The sequence below is a fragment of the Camelus bactrianus genome, chromosome 12 (assembly GCF_048773025.1).
Source record: "Camelus bactrianus isolate YW-2024 breed Bactrian camel chromosome 12, ASM4877302v1, whole genome shotgun sequence".
Classification (NCBI taxonomy): domain Eukaryota; kingdom Metazoa; phylum Chordata; class Mammalia; order Artiodactyla; family Camelidae; genus Camelus; species Camelus bactrianus.
Window position 1 is genome coordinate 28708503 of NC_133550.1, and position 19326 is coordinate 28727828.

Below are 19326 nucleotides of genomic sequence, written 5' to 3' on the forward strand. Positions count from 1 at the left end.
CTCTCTAACCCACCATAAAGAGCCTCATTCAGTGGGAATATGTATTTTAACAGATGACTTAATGCTTTGAGAAATATTGCTTCAGTGAATGAAAGAACTCAGCTTCTGGAAGGAGTCAGCTTGAACAGGTCATGCTTCTGAAAGTGATCATTTATATGGGTGAGAGATTGTTTTCTGATTTCTGATGGCAAGAGGACAGGAAGAGGCAGCAGCATTAGAGAGGAATTGATGGGCTCTATCTGCTAATACCAAGAAGTAGGGGAGGTTGCAGGGGAGAAGCTGCAGGCATCTGGGAAACTCAAAGAAAGGCGTTAGCTAGAAGAAGGCCTTGGAGGAGCTTGGGGACTGGAGGTAACTGTTCTAATCCAGATGATAGCACCTAGTGAGATTCAGAGCACACGATGCCAGAGAGCAGAAATACCTGCCTCTCCCTAATGACATGGGGATCTCAAGTGATACTTGGCAAACTAGGGTGTTCGGGCCTCAGGGTTAACCATAGGCAGGTGGCAGATCTAATATGTATTTATGTTGTTTTCTGAACTTTAGAAAATTTCACCCCTAGTCCCACTGTTCCCATGGTCTTTCATTACTGTTCCCTGTATATTTATTTTCTCAGGTGCTAGATGGAGGCTCAGTGCCAATTAAATTGTGACCCTCGTCCCTGAGGAATTTCTGATACCAGGGTAGATATGCAGTGGCAGCTTATTTTTCACAAGTTACAAAAAGAAAAATGTAAGATAACATGAACAAAGGCATAATTTCATACATCAATAATTCAGTTTCCTAAAAAAAGATGGGTAGGGAAAAGAAGGACAAGATGGGAAATTAGTGCTTTTTAAAATCTTCTTTGGAGCTGCCATGCAAAAGCAGTCATCTTCTCTCATTTTCTGTGTTTCTACTCATTGAAGGAAACCATGCTGGAAACAACCACATTTGAAGCACAGCATGAAACATCTGTCCTGTTTTGGCTTCTTTTTGAGATGTTGGTTCAGCTTTTGCAGGCAGCACCTTGCTGTCTTGAGACAAAGAACATTCCCAGGCTCCTTAAGCTATTATGTAGGGTTGCTATTAGGAACTGAGTGCACTTAAACAGACTCTCAGCCCACCCAGGAATATAGGTCTGACCCTTCAGGATAGTAAGTCATGGAGTCAGATCCAAGAAAGGCCGACACTCCCTGCCCAGTTATTTTTTAACCCCAGAGGCTGCTTCTGCATATGATATCACTTATGTAACTTCTCTTGCAAGGACCCCTCCACTGCCCCAACCCAGCCTCCACACCCGTCCCACCCCATAAGCATCAGCATAATGACACATATGCTTCTCCACCCAGCTGTGAATTTGCCAACAGTTTAAGGATGTGGATGTTGAGTAAATAAACACACAAAAATGAAATTGGCTTTTGTGCAACTAGCTTTCAGGAGTTACATTTTGTTCCTTTAGTTTTAAATTTTCAGTGCAATGGGATAAGAAAATTGCCCAAACTACATTGCAAAGCTGATTAGGAATTTCCATCACTAGAAGCAGCATTATGTTACTTTGGGATAAAATATTTTTTAATTTATACTGCAGCTTCCATGTAAGGATATGAATATTAATCTAGAACAATCCTACTGGTTCCTATATACTGGATTTGTAAATGAGTTTATGATAAAAATCATGTATTAAAACTTTTAAATAAATTCTAACAATAATTAGTGACTGTTCATTCTAAAATGTGAGAACTAACTAATGGGATTTCGCTTCAAAGAATCTGGCCTATTAAATATGACATTAAATATTCATCTATTAAAAAAGCTGCAAATGTCAGTGAAAGAACAAAGCTGTCAAATGCTAGGAGCATTTCATTAAGAAAACAGCCTGAAACACTGATGGGATTTTGATGAAGATGGGGACTCAGACAAGCTTTACTTGCTGGTGAGGTAGCTATCGATACTGTTTTTATTACCAAAATGCCAAAAGAGCAGAAAACAGCAATATGCTAACCTGAACTGAAATTTTTCCTTTTCTACATTTCTGTTAGCCCAGTCCTGTTGTAAATAAGACCTTTATATAACTAAATTAGCATCAACTTCAATGGAAAATTGTGACATCAGTACTATAGTTTATTAGATTACCATGGCCAGGGTCAGAGGAATAGAATAGATGATCAGCACATCTAGTAATAAAAGCATCATTTTAGCAATTTTGTTTAATCTTCTGTGCTGCTAAGTGTTTCAGGTAGGGATGCTTTTGGCTGCAGGTAACAGAACATCCAAATAACAGCAGTACTAAAAATAGAGTGTTCCAGTTGCTGTGTAACAAACCAAAATTTAGTGGCTTAAAATAACATTTATTTTGCTCATGAATCTGCAATTTAGGAAGGGCTGGGGAGATGGGCAGCTTGTTTGCTCTTCTTGGCATCAGCTAGGGAAGCTTGAAGACTGGGGGCTGGAATCCTTTGAAGGCTGGTTCACTCACATGTTTGTCAGTTTTTGACAGGAAGACTGAGAGTTGGGGTCTGGGACAGCTGGGGCTCCTCAGGCATCCCTGTCTCTGTGTGGTCGCTTACAGGGATTCTCCAGTACGGCAGCTTCAGTGTATACTGACTTCTGATATGTCAACTCAAGGCTCCCAAGTAGCACATGAGAGAGGGGTTGATAATAAGGCAGAAACTGTATCACCTTTTATGACTTGTGGAGTCATGCATTATTACTCCTACTGCATTCTGTTTACTGGAAGTAAGTCATTTAGGCTGGCCTATATTCAAGAGAAGAGGAATTAGACCACATCTTTTGATAGGAGGAGTGTCAAAGAATTTGTAGCCATGTCTTAAAACCACCACGTAGGAATTTATTTTTCCTATGTAATGTCTATAGGGAAGCAGTTCTTTATAATGTGGGGCTCCCTGATGTGATAAAAACCAAGGTTTCTTCTTCAACCAAGGTTGTTAATTGTCTCAAAGTTGCAAGATGACTGCTGTAAATCCAGACATTGTAACCATGTTTAAGACCAAAAAAAAAAAAAAAGTGGATGGAGTAGTGCCAGCAGCTTCTGGCTCCTTTTATCAGGAGATAAAAGACCCTTCCCAAAAACCCTCCTCAACAGAATTCTACTTGTGCCCCCTTGGCTGGAACTGCCATGCTTCGGGGAAGGTTAGCATAGTGACTTTTAAGCCTCTCCATTCTCTATTGTAGGGGTAGGCAAGGGTGGAGAGATCTGAAAATGGGCATTGGGTCAGCCAAGCCAGGCTTCTGCCCTCCGTAACAGACCCATGAAATAATGAGTAGGAGGAGTTTCAAAGAGCTTCTTCTCTTCCCTCAGCCAGTTACCAATGAAATTACCTGAAAATGGTTAGCAGAGGTAAAAATGCATCAGCTAATGAATGGGATTGTTTTCATATATATATTTGCAAATAGGATTGAAAGCTAGATATTGAATTAAATGAACTGTTTATATAGGAAGCAGAATTGATTACCGCAGGAACGTTTGTCAACAAGATAGGACAAAGAAGAGAGACCACTAACTTTTGATAAAATGTTAAAGCTGCCTCACACATTACCTTGGGTTCAGAGCCCAGGACTAAAAATAATATGGAGGCAGGGCAAAAAGGAACTATTACCTTAATAACCCTAACCCAAATTTTATATCTTACTTTATAGAACATTCTTTTTTTTTTTTCCTTTCTTTCTTTCTTTTTTTTTTTTTTTTTTTTTTTTTTGGCCTCTGTTGTTTACTAGTGAATAGAAACAGGAAAAATACTGTGAGTTGGTGGATTTTTATCTAACCTATCTGCAACAATTATTGGAATTTAAGCTTTAAAGTTTTATAACATTTAGCTAAAGAGAGAAAACAAAACTCCTTTCTTTCCTCCCTTCAAGGACAGAGTCCCCCTGGTCTATTGTCTCATGCTATGGTCTCACACAAGACTAAAGAAGTCACACTACAGCAGATTTTCTGGACCCCTCACTTATACGAGCATTAGCACATGATGCCAACAATAGCTGAGACTGAAGAATGAGACCACTGAATTTACTGACTCAGATGTCCAGAGCTCTTTCCCAGGTAAATTAACAGACATTTGTGGAAACACAAGTGCTTAAGGACGAGAGCTGAATGTGAAGAAAGAATTTGGCCACAGTGAGAATCCCAGTAAATCCTAGGCTACAACTTGCAGTGAATAGAATGAAATAAATGAGTGGTTAATTCTCAAAAAAAAAAAAAAAAAAAAGTGGAGAATAAGAAACCTTTTCCTTTATAATGAAAGAATTCAGACTTAAGGAAGTTAAATAATTTATCCAAAGGGACATGCCACATATGAAACAAACAAACAAAAAAGCCCAGGCATTTGGAAGTATTCCTATTTATAGTTTAATTTGGAATAGAAAGTCATGCAGGTCTTTATTCTAAACAATAACTAACTTGATCTAACACAAAATAGACACCTCTTAAACAAAATTATAAAACATATTATGGGAGTTACCAACCCTTTTTTATAATTTATAAGCTAATAGTTCATTCTCAATATTTTTATCATCTGCAAAATTTAATTAAGAAGCAAAGAATAGGCTTATAGAGATCACGACCCCACATATTTCTTACTCATATTTCAAATTATGATCCTATCATGCTGAATCTTGATCCTCATAGAGTACAACAAAATAATATATTTGAACGTTTCCCTATAAAAAAAGTGCCAATTTAAAGACAGACTGTCAGCTACTTCAGATACTCCCAAGCCACAAAGCAAAATTCTAAAGTGCAGAAACTATCATAAACTTATAACTCTCCAAAGGAACTATCAACTTTTAGGCCCAAGATAACTGTTTGATTCACAGTCACAAAATTTCATTGAATATTCAACATCTCTCATAAACACATATATATTTTTCATGTATAAAAATATTTTTGAGATCAAATATTCCCCACACTCATTTCTTAACTAGAAATTCCCATTAGGTTTTGAAAGAAAAGATTTTTTAGATATTACTCAATTAGGTGACAAGATTAATAGTCCCCATTAAACACTAATATATTTTTTATTCTGCAAAGACTAACACAGGTGTAAAACAGGGTTGGCCACCCCTGGAACATACACCTAAGACAACAAGCAAGCTGATGGTAATTTGTTACAGGAGCTATTGTCCTTTCCATGTCTCCCTTTCCACTGCCAGTTTCACTAGAAATGAAATTCAAAAGCAAATGCTTCTATTTTCTATATTGTGTCCAACATCCTCAGTGCTAGTAGTTTTCAGATATGTGTGAGACAAACACACACACTGAGTTTAGATCAACAAGCACTTATCAAGTGTCCACGACCAGATGCCATGCCAGTGTTGTAGATACAGTGGCAAAAGGGGCAGCTTCTGGCTATCTTAATTCAGACCTAAGGTCATCATTTGCTAGCTGCATAGCCTCAGGCAAGTTCCTCAGTCTTTCTAAGCCCTAACTTCTTTAACTGCAAAGTGAGGATACTAGAAATATCTACCTCATGAAAGTTTTACAACTATTAAATAAGATAATTCATATACAGAGCCTGGTACCTCATGAGTGCAGTAAATTTTGCTGTCATCTCCATCATGACTGTCATCATCACAGCATGTTCTCTCAGTCTTTATTTCCCCATCTGGGGAAAAAGACACATAATCAGATTGTTTTTATTTTTTGTGTGTGCTGTGGTAAGTGGAACTCAGAACTTTTCAACCAAGCATTCAAAGAAGGTCCCTGAGCTAAGAGTTGAAAGATGAGTAGATTTAGCCAGATGAAGAAAGGTGTTCCAGAGGGAAGAGCTTGAGCCAGGAGCATGTTGTGTACAGGAACTGGATGTGGTCTGCTGTGATTAGACAGGAAGTTCAAGGTGGGGAATGGTCGAAAATAAGGTTCATGAGGAAGGTGAGAACCAAGGCATGGGAGGTCTTACATATCACATTAAGATAACTAAATTTCTTTTTGTAGACCAGATTTCCTAAGCCAAGGTATAGAAACTACTAGTGTTCATAGAGGTATTTCATGAGGTGTTCTTTGGTGTTCCTCAAAATAATAGCTTTACTGTGACTTGTGTCTAGAAATACCTTCAGTCCCCTGCTTAGTGATTCATAATGCATACCTCAGCATATTGAAGGCTCTGAGAAGTCCTGCAATAAAAGGACCTCTTTATCTCAGGTTAACCTAAAATTTTTAAAACTGATTTTGCTGCAGGATATCATTTTTACAGCATGCTGAGATTTTTCCAGGTTTTAATCAGAATAATGAATTAGACACTTCAGCTTAGTAAAATCACTTTAGCTGCAGAGATGAATTTCAAAGGACCGTGACTGGAGAGTGTGAGTGAGATGGTGATGACCCAGGGTGGAGGAGATGGACACATTTAAGATATATTTAGGAGGTAAAACCTGTAAGTTTTACTGATAGAGTGGAGTGAGGGAGACAGCTATTTAGATTGTCACCTAGAGTTCTGGCTTGAGCCAAAAGAATGGTGCCACCCACTTCAAAAAGAACACAGAAAAACATGATACAGAGGAAGGAATGAGAGGTGGGTAAGATAAAGAACTCAATCTAGGACTTGATAAGTTTGAAACACCTATGAAATTTCTAAGTGAAATTATAGGTAGCAATTAAGTCAGCAAACAATTGTTCAGCCCTAATGTAACAGGTCATCTGACAAATAATTCCCTGATCATCTAAATTCAAAGTTAATTTAAGATTCCATAATACGTTGTATTGATTTTAACAACACATTTACTACTAAGAAGATTAGCATTTGGTCATATTCAAAAACTGAGGGTTTTTTAAAATGCATTTCTGAATTAAAATATGCAAATAGACATACACAGATAGGTGAATCTGAAATCACTCAAGGTAAAATTACTTAATTTCTCACTTAAAACATGAGCTGCCATAGAACTACTTTCATAATTCAGATTACTGTTACAAATCTATATAAATGAATTAATCATTCATGTAAGTTGTAGTGAATCATTTCTTAAAACTGATTTGTTTTCATTTTGTTCTATATCTAAGCTCTTTGAAAATAGGGGGCACATCTTCATCTTTGTGCCCTGAGAGTCTGAAACAATTGTTGACCCACAAAAAGTGTACATTAAAATTTTGTTGAATAAAATTAATTAGAGCAAGTCACAGTAATAAATACAAAAATGACATTTCCAACTCCACTCTCTCCCTAGTTGATCCCATCTACCCTCCAAGCTTTCAACACAATCTACGCACTAATGACTCCCAAACTGTTATCATCAGCTCTGCCCTCCCTTGAAATTCAGACTTCTATTTCCAATCTTACCTGACATTCCCATTTGAATGTTCAACAAGGACTTTAAATATAATATGTCCCTGGTGACACTGCTCATTGTCTGCTTCTGTAATATCCTTTCACCCCTTAGTCCTTATTAAAATGCCCCATTTTTTTTCCCAGTGAAACAAAAATGTGTCCAGCTAAAGACCTCAGCCTCCCTTGCAGCTCGAGGTGGTCACATGACATAATTTTGGTCAATGAGATAAAAATAGAGGTCTATTGAGGATTTCTGGAAAAAATTTTGCTTTCCTGAAGTAGACACCATCCTCTTCCTCCTTTTAGCTTCCTCCTTCTCCCATCCAGTGTGCTGACGTTGCCTGGAGCTATAGCACAAAGACACGGTAAAGAAGGGCAAGGAGAAGAAAGGATGTACCTGGGATCTCAGTGGCATCTATGAGCTACCATGCCAGCCAGGTCTGTCTATCTGTGCAGTGCTCATTATGTGGGAAATTAATCAACTGATTAATTAACTGATTGATCAAATAGTTTGCTGATTAAGATATGATTTGTCAGGTTTTGAGTTCCTTGCAGCTGAACACAATCCTACTTGACATACGCGTAAAACAAAAATTATGATTTCCGTATTCAAAGAGCACCTGCTGACCTACCCTACCCCTGCCATGTGTCTCTCAGACCTGTTCCTTTCCCAGTCATACATGTCTCAATTTCTGCCTTCACCATCCATCTAGTTACTCAAGAAAAGAAAGAAAGAAAGAAAGAAAGAAAGAAAGAAAGAAAGAAAGAAAGAAAGAAAGAAAGAAAGAAAGAAAAAGAAAAGAAAGAAGAGAAGAGAAGAGAAGAGAAAAGAAAAAAGAAAAGAAAAGAAAAGAAAAGAGAAAAGAAAAGATATGGGTACATCCTTGATGCCTCCTGGTTCTACCTTTAAACTATATCTTCAAGCTTATCTTCTTCTCTCCATTTCTGCCATCCAGCCAACCCATCATCATAGCCACCCCCACCCCCCCACTCTCCCTACTACAATCTATCCACCACAGAGCACCCAGAGTGGTCTTTCAAAAACACATGTCAGGTTATGTCACTCCCTATTTTAAAACCAGTTGCTTCTTATTTTGTTTATAATATTATCTGCATTCCTGCCCATGGCTTACAGAGCTCTGCATGATCTTGTACCCCTTTCCCCCTTGCTCACTGCACTCAAGTTGTACCATCTTCACTTTTTTCCTCAAAACTACCAAATGTATTCCTACCTCAGGGCCTCTGTGCTTATTGTTCCCTCTGCTTCAAATGCTTCTCCACCTGGCTCTTCCCATGGTTGGCTCCTCATCATTCAGGTCTCAGCCCAAATGTCACCTCCCTAGGGAGGCCTCCTCTGACCACCCCATCTTGCTTGTGATTCATTATCCCTAGACCCTGTGTTATTTCCTTCATACGCTCATCATTATCTAAAATTATCTTGCTTATTCAGTTGTTTACTTGTTATTTTTCTTCTCCCCTTCTAGATCATAAGCTTCATGAGTGCAGGGACTGTGTCTCTTACTCACTGCTCTATTCCCCTGTCAAGAACAATGTTTGGCACAGAGCAGGCCCTTGATAAATACTGTTTTTAATAAATGGATGAATTTTTTAAAAAACTAACACATAGTCTTGGACCCTTAGAAATCTGCCAAAGTTAATGGTTTGAAGATGTATAATTTTCTTGTCTAAAATCTCCAATAGCAAAACAGAATTTTAGATTTAAATAAGAGCTTATCTAGCATATTTGACTCAGAAATAACCAGATGTGTTTAATCCTATTAATTATCCTCTATCACAGGTAAATATTTTTGCTTACCACATGTACTCTTTAACCTAGTTATAGTAACATAATAAGGGATTAGATTCCTGATACAAGTTGCCAAGTGTCATGTTTTTATATAAAACAAGCCCTTAGGAGTTTGGAAGGGAGCCCAATAGACTCACAGTTCAAAGCTTCCAGATCCACTTACATGTGGTAGCACTGAGGAAAGGCTATCCTTCAGATTATTCCTATGGACAGCCTAGAAAGCCAGGGTTTTTTCCCAAACTCTTCAGTTACAATCCAGTGAAAATAAAGTGTATAGGGAAAATGTTCAAGGTAATCAATACAGCCTCTTTAAAGGACAAATACTTTCAAAAGCACAAGGAGCAGGGTATACATTTCTGGTCAGTTCTATTTCTAGATTCAGCAATTTGGAGGTTTTTTAGGGTTTTGCCAGTATTTTCATTAGTAAATTCTTAGAGTTGGAAGGAAAGGGTCTTACACCACCACCCTTCCTGGCACTACTACAGAGGTTAGTAGCAGAGCAAGTTAAAAGGCTTAGTGCCTGGAGCTCCCAAAGACGTTGTTGTGTTGCATCATGGCCAGTCCAGAACAGGAGAGGAGAGCTGCAGGTGCTGGGACAGGTCAGGACACATGCAGAACACAAGACCCTAGGCAGCAATGAGGAACACTCAAAAAGCAAGGCACACACCCTTCCCTTGGATCTTTTCATCTCCTCTGCTTCTTACATTGTGGTCTGTAAAGTCCTGGGAAAACTTTCAGGGGATATAAGAGATCAAAACTACTTCCATAATAATGTTTAAAGAAAGATTTGCCTTTTTCACTATATGGGCATTTATTGATGGTGCAAAACTAATACTGGGTCAGACTGCCAGCACCTTAGTACAAGTCAAAGCAGTGGCACCAAACTACCCAATAGTCACATTTTTCACCAACACAAACTCACAGGACAGAAGGAAAGAAAGTAAGCCAGTTTTACTTAAGAATGTTGTTCTTTTCATTCATTCAATTAATTAAATCTCAACACTTCAAGGCAGGTCTTGGTAATACTTTGACAAACTGAGAAGTACACAGAAGCACTTTTGCTCCATACTGAGGTAGAATGGGTGCCACCAAGAAAAATGTTTGTGTTATTGTTTGAGTTACAAGCTGAACTAACCTTTTTTTTTTTTTTTTTTTTTTGATGAAACACCATTTTTACTTGAAAAAGCACTTATTCAAATTTAGGAATTTGTCAGGTGTTTTCTTTAAAATGAACAAAATGAGACTGTTATTTCAAAGAAAACATCTGGCAATATTTGTTGCCAAATAGCTTTTAAGAAACTACCTCTTGCTGAGATCTGGAGTAATATCTACAATTGTCAAAAAAAAAGCAACTAAAATATTCCTCCCTTGTCCAACTACATACCTCTGTGACACCAGATTTTCTTCACATACTTCAGTGAAAACAAAATCTACTAGATTGAGTGCAGGAGCCAATATAAGAATCCAGTTTGTCTTATATTAAGTCACACATTAAAAAGATTTGCAAAAAATATAAAACAGTGCCATGCTATAGAATATTTTCTTGTTTTGGGAAATAAATATATATTTTATAAAATAGGTTATTTATGTTACCTGTAATGGGTTTACTATTTTCAAATGAATTGATATTAAATATTTTAAGTGTCTCAGTTTTGATTTCTAGTATAGTTAATATTTATAAATATAACACACCAAAACAAAAGCTCTTTGGGATCCTCAATAATTTTTAAGAGTGTAAAGGAGTCCCAAGACCAAACTCGGTATAGTAGATAGTTATAACAGAAATGTGTACTAGAAATATATAATAGAACATGTAATAGAAATAGAAAAACGTATAATAGAAATATATAACAGAAATGCAAATCCTACATTTCTAAAGCATATATCATATCATTTTCATTCTGCCACAAAAAAGATAGTTTTAATATACAGTTAAAGTAAAAATTCTAAAAGCAGAGTCCAGGTTGCCACCTAGTATGTCCTCACAGTAACCAGTGGCTTGTGGGACATAAAAAGCTGTCAGGAAGCAGAGGCAGGGGGGCTGGTGGCTCAGGAAAGAGCCAACAGTGACCGGACTGAGGGATAAGAAAAAGCATAAGGGGATAAAATGCTTGATTGCTTTATGGACCTGTCTGGGTGCAGAGATTTGAACAATGAGAAATGAACTCTGGCACAAGATAACTTGTTAAGATAAATTTGTGTTTTCCCTTCTGTTTTTTTGCTTTTGAGGTCTTCGTTCATGTGAGTACAAGCTCTGTGCACCCTTGCCTCAGGGAAAGTTTGAGATTAGAATTTCTAAATTTTGTTTCAAAAGACATTAAAGAGAATCTAGTTAAACCTGGGGAGGAATATCCCCTGTCTAAAATGAGGGTCTCTCTGGCTTGGGGAAGGAGTCAAAGTCTAGGGTCCCCTATGTCCTGCCTTACTCCCTGCCAGTGCCTCAAGGACACAGCAGGACCTCAGAGAGACTGGCCATCAATGCGCCAAGAGGGACAACTTTGGCCTAGCTTCACCAACCACAGAAATGGTTTCTGTTGGGGGACACGGTGGGCTGATGCATGGCAGTAAAAGAATTTATCAAAGACAAAGAATGAAAATAGAAAAGGTTTATTAGGTTATGCTGCCATAGACAATAGTGGGCCACACAGGTAACAGGTGCCTGTGTGAGCACTGAGGGTCACTTGTTGGGGTCTTTCATAAAGTAGGGTCACAAAGTGCCTGATTGGCTTGAGCACACGTCTCTGATTGGTTGTAGGTGAGGTAAGAAGTTTAGGGTCTGTGAAGGGTGGTAGGGTTTATGACTCTGATAAGGTGTGTTGAAACAAACCAGCCTGAGCTATTGTGAGATTAGGCATTACCTAGGGCTATTAGTTTGTTAGGGCAAACACTCCCAGTAAAGAATGTACTTTATCTGTTAAGGAATTGCAGGCAGACATCTGAGAGCCCAGGAATGAGGGTTGTTGGACTTTGAAGGACACCAGTTGGCCCCACAATTCCCATGCTCCAAAGGTGGCACAAAGGCCACAAAGGGGAAGCTCTTAAAGGACTACAAAAGGAGAGACAGTGGCATCTCAGCAGTAACCTGTGTGGCCAGATGGACATCTGAGGTATCTCAACTCTGAGATCTCAACTCTACTTGAGAGCCTGGAACCTTGACACAACCTCCATGGGAAACCCCAAGAATGAGGAGTTGAATTCTTCTCCAGCCCTTCGGAATGTGGGGAGAGAGTCAAAGTTAACTACTGAATTAAAAGTAGAGATGTTTGAATATTATTTGGCAATAGAGAGGAATGAAGTAGTGATACATGCTCCAACAAGGATGAACCTTAAAAACATTGTGTTAAGTGAAAGAAGTCAGTTGTAGAAGGCCATATGTCTAGATGAGGCAAGTCTATAGACAGAAGGTTGGTTAGTGGTTACCTGGGGCTGGGATATAAGGGATAAATACGGAAGAGTAGATGAATTTTTTGGAGAGGGGTGATGAAAATGTTATAAAACTAATTGATGGTTGTATAACTCTGTGACTATACTCTCAAAGTTGAATTTTATACTTTAAATGGGTGAATTGTATGGGAGTTATATCTCATGAGAGCTGTTACCAAAAAAAAGTAGAGAAGTATGATATCTTTTGCCCACCTGAGTTGTGCCCTGAGATTCATACCCATTTTAGGTGTGTGATGCTTTACAAAGTTATTTTATGAGGTTGCATCAAGCTGAGGTAGTAACTTTTTGAACACATACACTGGACTGGCTCAGGACCTAGTCAGAAAGCCCGCAGCACAAGCACTGGGGAAAGGTGCTGCAGAGGGCAGAATATGGGCTCCAGGGAACATGGCAGGGGAAAGGGGCAACAAGTGGTCTCAGCAAGTGGTCTGGAAACAGACACGCTCAGGGCACTGTCTTGGGGAGCACCAGAGGAAGCAATATTCAGAGATTTGAGAAGACAGCCAACATTAGGAACATCATTGGAGATTGCAAGGCCCCAGCTCAGAGAAGGGGTCCAGTGGCAGAGTCCTGCCCCAGCACATGATTGCAGTGAGGGCTGCAGCCCTGAAGAGACTGGGCAAGTTATCCAAGAAGGACCTGAGGCAGCCAAGCAGGGACCTAACTAGTGTTGATAATAATATATGTATATAATTGATGTCATTTATGTATAAGAATATGAAGTATAAATCAGATCAGCTCTATAATGGTAACTATAATAGCAAACACTCCTTGCCAGGCATTGTTATAGGTACTCTGCAGTTTTTAACTTACTAAATCTTCCCAACTCTCTGAAATCACTACTATTAGTCTCCCCATTTTACGGATGAGAAAATTGAGTCACAGAAAGGTGAGGGAACTTGACGAAGCTCATTAGTAAGGGCAGAGCTGAGATTAAAGCACAGGCAGTATGGTCCCAGGACTCATCCTAACAACTCTACCTTACTACGTTTACGATAGAGGCCCACTTATTACAACTGATTACTAGGACCTCAGGCCATGGTTGATGTTGAATCCCCCTCAGCACTGAAGGAAAAGTCTTTAAAGCCCTTCTTATGGAAGAAGGATTGGTCCTAGAGCCTGGGCTGGGTCCAAGCCTGCAGGTAGGGGTTAAGTGATGGCCTCTGTAGAGAGAAGCAGGATAGGAACTAGGCAACTGCAGAAAGGTATTATTTTCTTCTTTCACAGGTAAGGAACCTGAGACTTGATGAAGTGATACAATTTGGCTGAAGACCTAGCAGACAATAGAGTCAAGACTGGATCTCAGACCTCATTCCAAGATAGAAGCTGTGAACTGGCTTTTGGAAATGGGCAAGCAATACCAAACAGTAAGTGAACTGGGAAATGGGGTAGCAGAATGGTTAAAAATATGTGCTGACTGGCCAAACTCGTTATGCCAATTACCTTATGATTTTGAAAGAGCTACTTAACCTTTCTGGGTCTTAAAATGCTTACCTATAAAACAGGTTTAGTAATAATAATAATGTGTGCCTCTTGGAGTTGCTATGGGGATTATATGAAACACTGTGTGTGTAAAGATCTGATAGCCCAGCATAAAGTAGATGCTCAAGAAGTGGCAGCTGTTGGAGCAGCCATTCCTTTTATTCTACTGCTAAGTGCAGACAAGCTCTGAGGCAGCCCAGAGCTTTCCCCTGAGCCATTTCACCTCTTGACTCAGAGAGTATCAGTGCTGAAAGGCACATTAGAATGTGTTTAATGTCTCTTCTTTAATAGATGAGAAATTTGAGGGTCAAAGCAGTTACATATGTTGCCCAAGGTTTTACAGCTAGTTACCAGGAGAGCAAAACCAGATCTCTTCTTTGTAACTTAAATTGTTTAAAAAGCTGTTAGGAGCAGATAGAAAAGAAGAAAAATACAAAGAAGTAAAAGGCAGGGTATAGCTCAGTGGTAGAGTGTGTGCTTAATGTACATGAGGTCCTGAGTTCAATCCCTAGTACCTTCATTTAAAAAATTAAATAAACTTAATTATCTCCCACCACTTTTAAAAAAAAGAAAAAAAAATTTTTTTATGTAAAATTGTGACAATCTCAGGTAGCTCTTCAATCAGTGATGTAAGGTAGTAGGAAAAGAAGACCTGCCACACCTGAGAAAAGCGAGATGACTGATGACACTCTGTACAAGTGAAGGGACGCTTCCCAGCCAGCAGGAAGTATTGCTTTCAGATATTTATCCCATATCATCCCACCCTTAGTTCGTAGTATAGTCTGTACTGAACAAAGGAAACTCGACCTTGGGTGATACACAAGAGAAGTTAACAAAAGGGTGGGAACCAGTATCTTGGACAGCATATGGTAGGTATGAAATTAGTGTTTGTAAAAGGATCAGAGGCAAAAAAAAAAAAAAGTCCTTTTATAATCCTTGAATGGATTGCCTTCGCTTGCTAAAAAACTGGCTGAAAGTTGAATGAAATTAACAAGCAGGTGTTAGATGGAGATGCAGAATGTTAGAGGTGTATTGAACTGAATAGGTAGTAAAAATCTTTGAGAATGAGGTTTGAGGAAAACAAATGTGTGTGTTTGCACACATACACACATATATGTTTACCTAAGAGTGCCTGTCTCCCCCTTTTGCAGTTAATTTAAGAGCTGGCAAATTAAATTACGTCCACTGTGCTATTTACAAGTGTTGGGGGAGGTTTTTGGGCATGATGGGAGATGTGGTGGGAGTATGATAGGGCAAGGCAGTTAAGGATTAAGGAACAGAGATTCCAAAAAGAAATTGCTGGGTCCACCTGCTACACATTAATTATGCAACAATTATTGTCTATTTAGTGTCACTGCTGCATCTTTTAAGAAAAAGAAGTACATTTGGAAAACACTTGACTAGTCTACTCACCAAAGAAAGAAAAGGTTAGAATTCTGTGTTTTCTTAAGCACATACGTTATTAAAAGAAACCAACTTGACCCCAAGTGATTATTAGGTGAAGAAATCACCTAGACTTCAAAGTTTTGCACTGGCTAGAACCAGTGTTCTAGTCCTGCTTGATATTTTTAAGCACCAAAGTTAGGTTAACTTGCACATTGTTTTGCACAGATTTGCATTTTGAGTTAAAGAGGCACTTGATACAAATATGTAAAGGAAAAATGCAGGTAATTTTGCCAACTATCCACTATCAGCTGTGCCATCAAACACTAATAAGATGGATCTCAAAGATCACAGGTCTTCCTGGAAATGTTCCTGCAACAAGAGAACCACAGGTGTTATGGAAAAAGAGAATCACCCCAAAATTACAGACGATGCAGAATTCCAATCTAAATATGTACTTCTAATGAGTGATGCACACATATTCACATGTGACTACCATTTCAGATGCTACCATTCATTGCCTGCATGGTAGGGCCACCGGTTCTTCTATACAGGGGGCTGAAGTTAGGTGTTCTGCTCAGCTGGAGACTTTCTTTTCTTGTGAAGACATTCTTGGGGAAGCCCAGTTTTTGTCTGTCTTCTTATATCTTCTAGTCTTGGAATGTTGATGGTGCTTGTACTCTTGTCTTCATGGAACATCAGCAAGTTCACCTGCCATCCTTTCTAGCCTTCTTCTCCCTCAACTTTTTTCATAGATACAATTTTAGCTTGGTGGGCAACTATTAATGTTTGTCTAGGAGCTGCTGGGTTAACAGGGTTTTGCTGGAATTTTCTGTGTTATGCATTAGTCTCTTCCATATATGAAATTGCCTTGGCCATATAAAGGTACATAGAAGTAACTAGAATATAATTTTTATATACCTTTATTAGCTATGTTGGTCTACCTCTAGGGAAAATGTTATCAACAGTCTCTTGTTTAAGGAAACTAGATAGGAAATTAGTAGCGGCTCTCACAAAAAGGAAGATTGGAATTGGAGCCTTTGTTAACAGATTAGACCTCACCTCATTTCATTTCTTATGGAACGAAAATGCCAGCTCCATTGGCACCAAGTGTCTGGGGTTTACAAGGAACCAGAGAAGTAATAACTTCTCTTGTGAGAAGAGTGAAGATTCCAGAGAGAGGGAACATGGGCACAAGTCTGTAGGCCTTGGAAGGGGGTTGTAAGAAAATAAAGAGAGATTAAGGAGAGAAGGATCAACAATTCAAAACACCCTCTTCCAAAAGCCTCAATCCTTTGAGCCCTTCTTCTGTGTAGTACACAGTGGGGAAAGTTAAGTTTAAATTGCTACTACCTCTGTTTTCTCTCACACTGCATGGTTCTTTCTGAAACATGTCTGGTCCTAGGGCCAAAGTCTCAGGGCAGAAAAGAACAATCTCCAGATACTGCTAAACAGTGCAGACTTTGCTCTAGTCATAAAGACAGCCCAGAGGCCCCCAGCCCTCCAAAAAGACCCAACAGTAACAGTGCCTCCATCTTTCTTTCTTGGTGGAGAGGCTCAGTAAATTAAGTACTTCAGTGATCCACAAAATATTGAATTCTTCTTCAATCTGCATGAATTTTGTCTTTCAGATCCCAGAGCCCTTGAGAAACTAACATGTTGATTCTGAGAATTTAAAAATTCGTGAGTTTCCTAGGAACCATTATGGGAGATTTGTTTACCTACTGCTATTCTTTGGGGTTGTAGAATTTCTTTACTTAGGTTTTCTTAAAAACTTCAGGAGAATAAAAACACTAAAGGGAAATACAGGAAAGCCTCCAAGACAAATGACCATCCACAAAATATAGAAATGCTTCCAGGACAAATGACCATCCATAGGAGTGCCTTCAGGACAAACAAACATTTGGGTTACACAAATGAAACCTACTTACAATATCTTAAATCTGATAGCAACTTTACTAGATTTAAGATAGTGTATAGAGCAGGATATTGGTTCTCAAATGTTAATGTGCCTCAGAATCACCTGTGGAACTTGCTAAAAGTGAAGATCACAGGATCCCACTCCCTGAGATGCTGGAGTAGAGCCCCCAAATCTATGTTTTTCATAAGCACCATAGAGCTTGTTGCAGGTGGTTCAGTGAACCAATTGTCAAAAGACCTCAATTTCTCCTAAGAGCCTCAGTTCTCACCTTCTCTACTTGCTCTCCTTTCCTTCTCCTACTCCTCTGAAACAGCTCTCATCAAGCCACTAGGACCTCCATGTTCCCAAGTCCATGGTCAGTTCTGATCCCCATTTTGCTTAACCTAATGGCAGTGTTTAACACAGCTGGGGACTCTCTCTCTCCCTTGAAGCACAACCTCCACTTGGCTCAAAGGGTATTCCTCTCTCTTGTCGTCTCTCTCCCTTTCTACTTATTCTTTCTTAGTCTCCTTTGCTGTCCTTATCTTCCTAATTTCCAAACTTGGAGAACCCCAGGGTTTCAATCTGCAGACCTTTCCTCTTCTCAAGCTACACTCACTTCTTTAGTATTTTCATCCAGTATGTTGGTTTAAATAACCTGTAAATTTGTATTATAGTCCACTCTGCTCTCCTGAGCAGAGTTATATGTCCAGTTGCCAACTGAGCATCTCCACTTAGATGTCTAATTGGCACACGTTAATGTGTCCAAAACCCCTGCCTTATACTTCCCCTCTCAAAGCCTGCTCCTTCAGCAGTGTTTTTCAGCTTAATAAAGGGCAAATTTTTTCTTTCAGTTGCTGAGTCCAGAAACCTGACTCATCATTGACTCCTCAGTTACTTCACATTCCACATCGAAACATCAGCAAACCCATCAGCTCTACTAGGAAATACATCCAAAATCCAACCACTTTATGCCATTTCCAATACTATCACCCTGGTCTAAGCCATGGTCATCACTTAACTGGATTATTACCATAGTCTCCCAACTGGTCCCAGTGCTTTTACTAATTCCTGCTTCCTCTGCTCTATTCTCCACCACCAACCAGTGTGATCCTCTAAAAACACAAGTCAAGTCATGTCATGTCTCTCCTCTGCTCAAAACCCTCCAAAGCCTTCTTGTTTCAAGGTAAAATCCAAATTCCCCACATAAGACTATAGTAGCAAATCCAGTGCTACCTGTCTGACCTCATCTTGTGCCATTTCCCCCTCAGCCTTTGCACTAGCTATTCCTCTGCCTAAAATCATCTTCTCCCAGATAGCTGTGCTTGCTCCCTTACTTTCTTTAGATTTCTGTTCAGATGTCCTCTCTTTAGGAAAGCTCCCTAACTGTGGCTGGCAGTTTCTTAGATGGTCCTGAGTGAGTCCCACCTCCTGGCATTCGCACCGTTACATAATCCCCAAGACTTGAATGTGGGCTAAATTTAGTGACGTGCCTCTAATTCTGTTCACTAGAGAGTGGTGATGGGTTGTCATTTCCGAGATTAGATTACAAAAAGACTATGGCTTGCATCTTGGGCACTCTCTCATCTCTCACTTGCCTGCTCACTCTGCAGGAGGCCAACTGCCATATAAACAGGCCCATGTGGCAGGGACTGAGGGAGGCCTCCAGCCAACAGCCAGCAAGGAACTGAGAACCTCAGTCCAACAGCCTGAAATGAATGGAATCCTGCCAACTCTTCCAGCTAATACACTGAATATAATCTCTTGAGAGACCTTGAAGCAGAGACACTAAGCCATACCCAGGTTCCTGACCCACAGAAACTGTAAGATGGTGTTTTTTCATTTTAAGCCATTAAGTTTCAGGGTTATTTCTTACTCAGCAATAAATAACTAATACACTGACCACCCTATATAAATTCACAAAATCCTCCTACCTTTGCCACCTAGTATTCCTATTCCTTTTACCCCTAGAACTTTCTCCACAGCACTGAGCTCCAACGCCTTGCATATTATCTGTTTCTTTGTTTAGTTCTTTCTCCATCCACTAA

The 19326-nt window shown here is 39.3% G+C and overlaps 1 long non-coding RNA gene across 11 annotated transcripts in view; it reads left to right on the plus strand.

The window, feature by feature from the left end:
* The window catches only part of LOC123612972 (uncharacterized), a 193944-nt gene that overhangs the window by 40208 nt on the left and 134410 nt on the right, over window positions 1-19326 (plus strand). For 7 of the 11 annotated variants that reach the window (XR_012510669.1, XR_012510668.1, XR_012510670.1 and 4 more), the window contains exons 4-7: window positions 3859-4042; window positions 7569-7700; window positions 7976-8138; window positions 13741-13880. This is a non-coding gene — a long non-coding RNA (uncharacterized LOC123612972). Of the gene's footprint in view, window positions 1-3858; window positions 4043-7568; window positions 7701-7975; window positions 8139-11988; window positions 12177-13740; window positions 13881-19326 lie in introns of all 11 variants that reach the window. The other 4 variants (XR_012510665.1, XR_012510663.1, XR_012510667.1 and 1 more) reach the window with 4 other exon arrangements.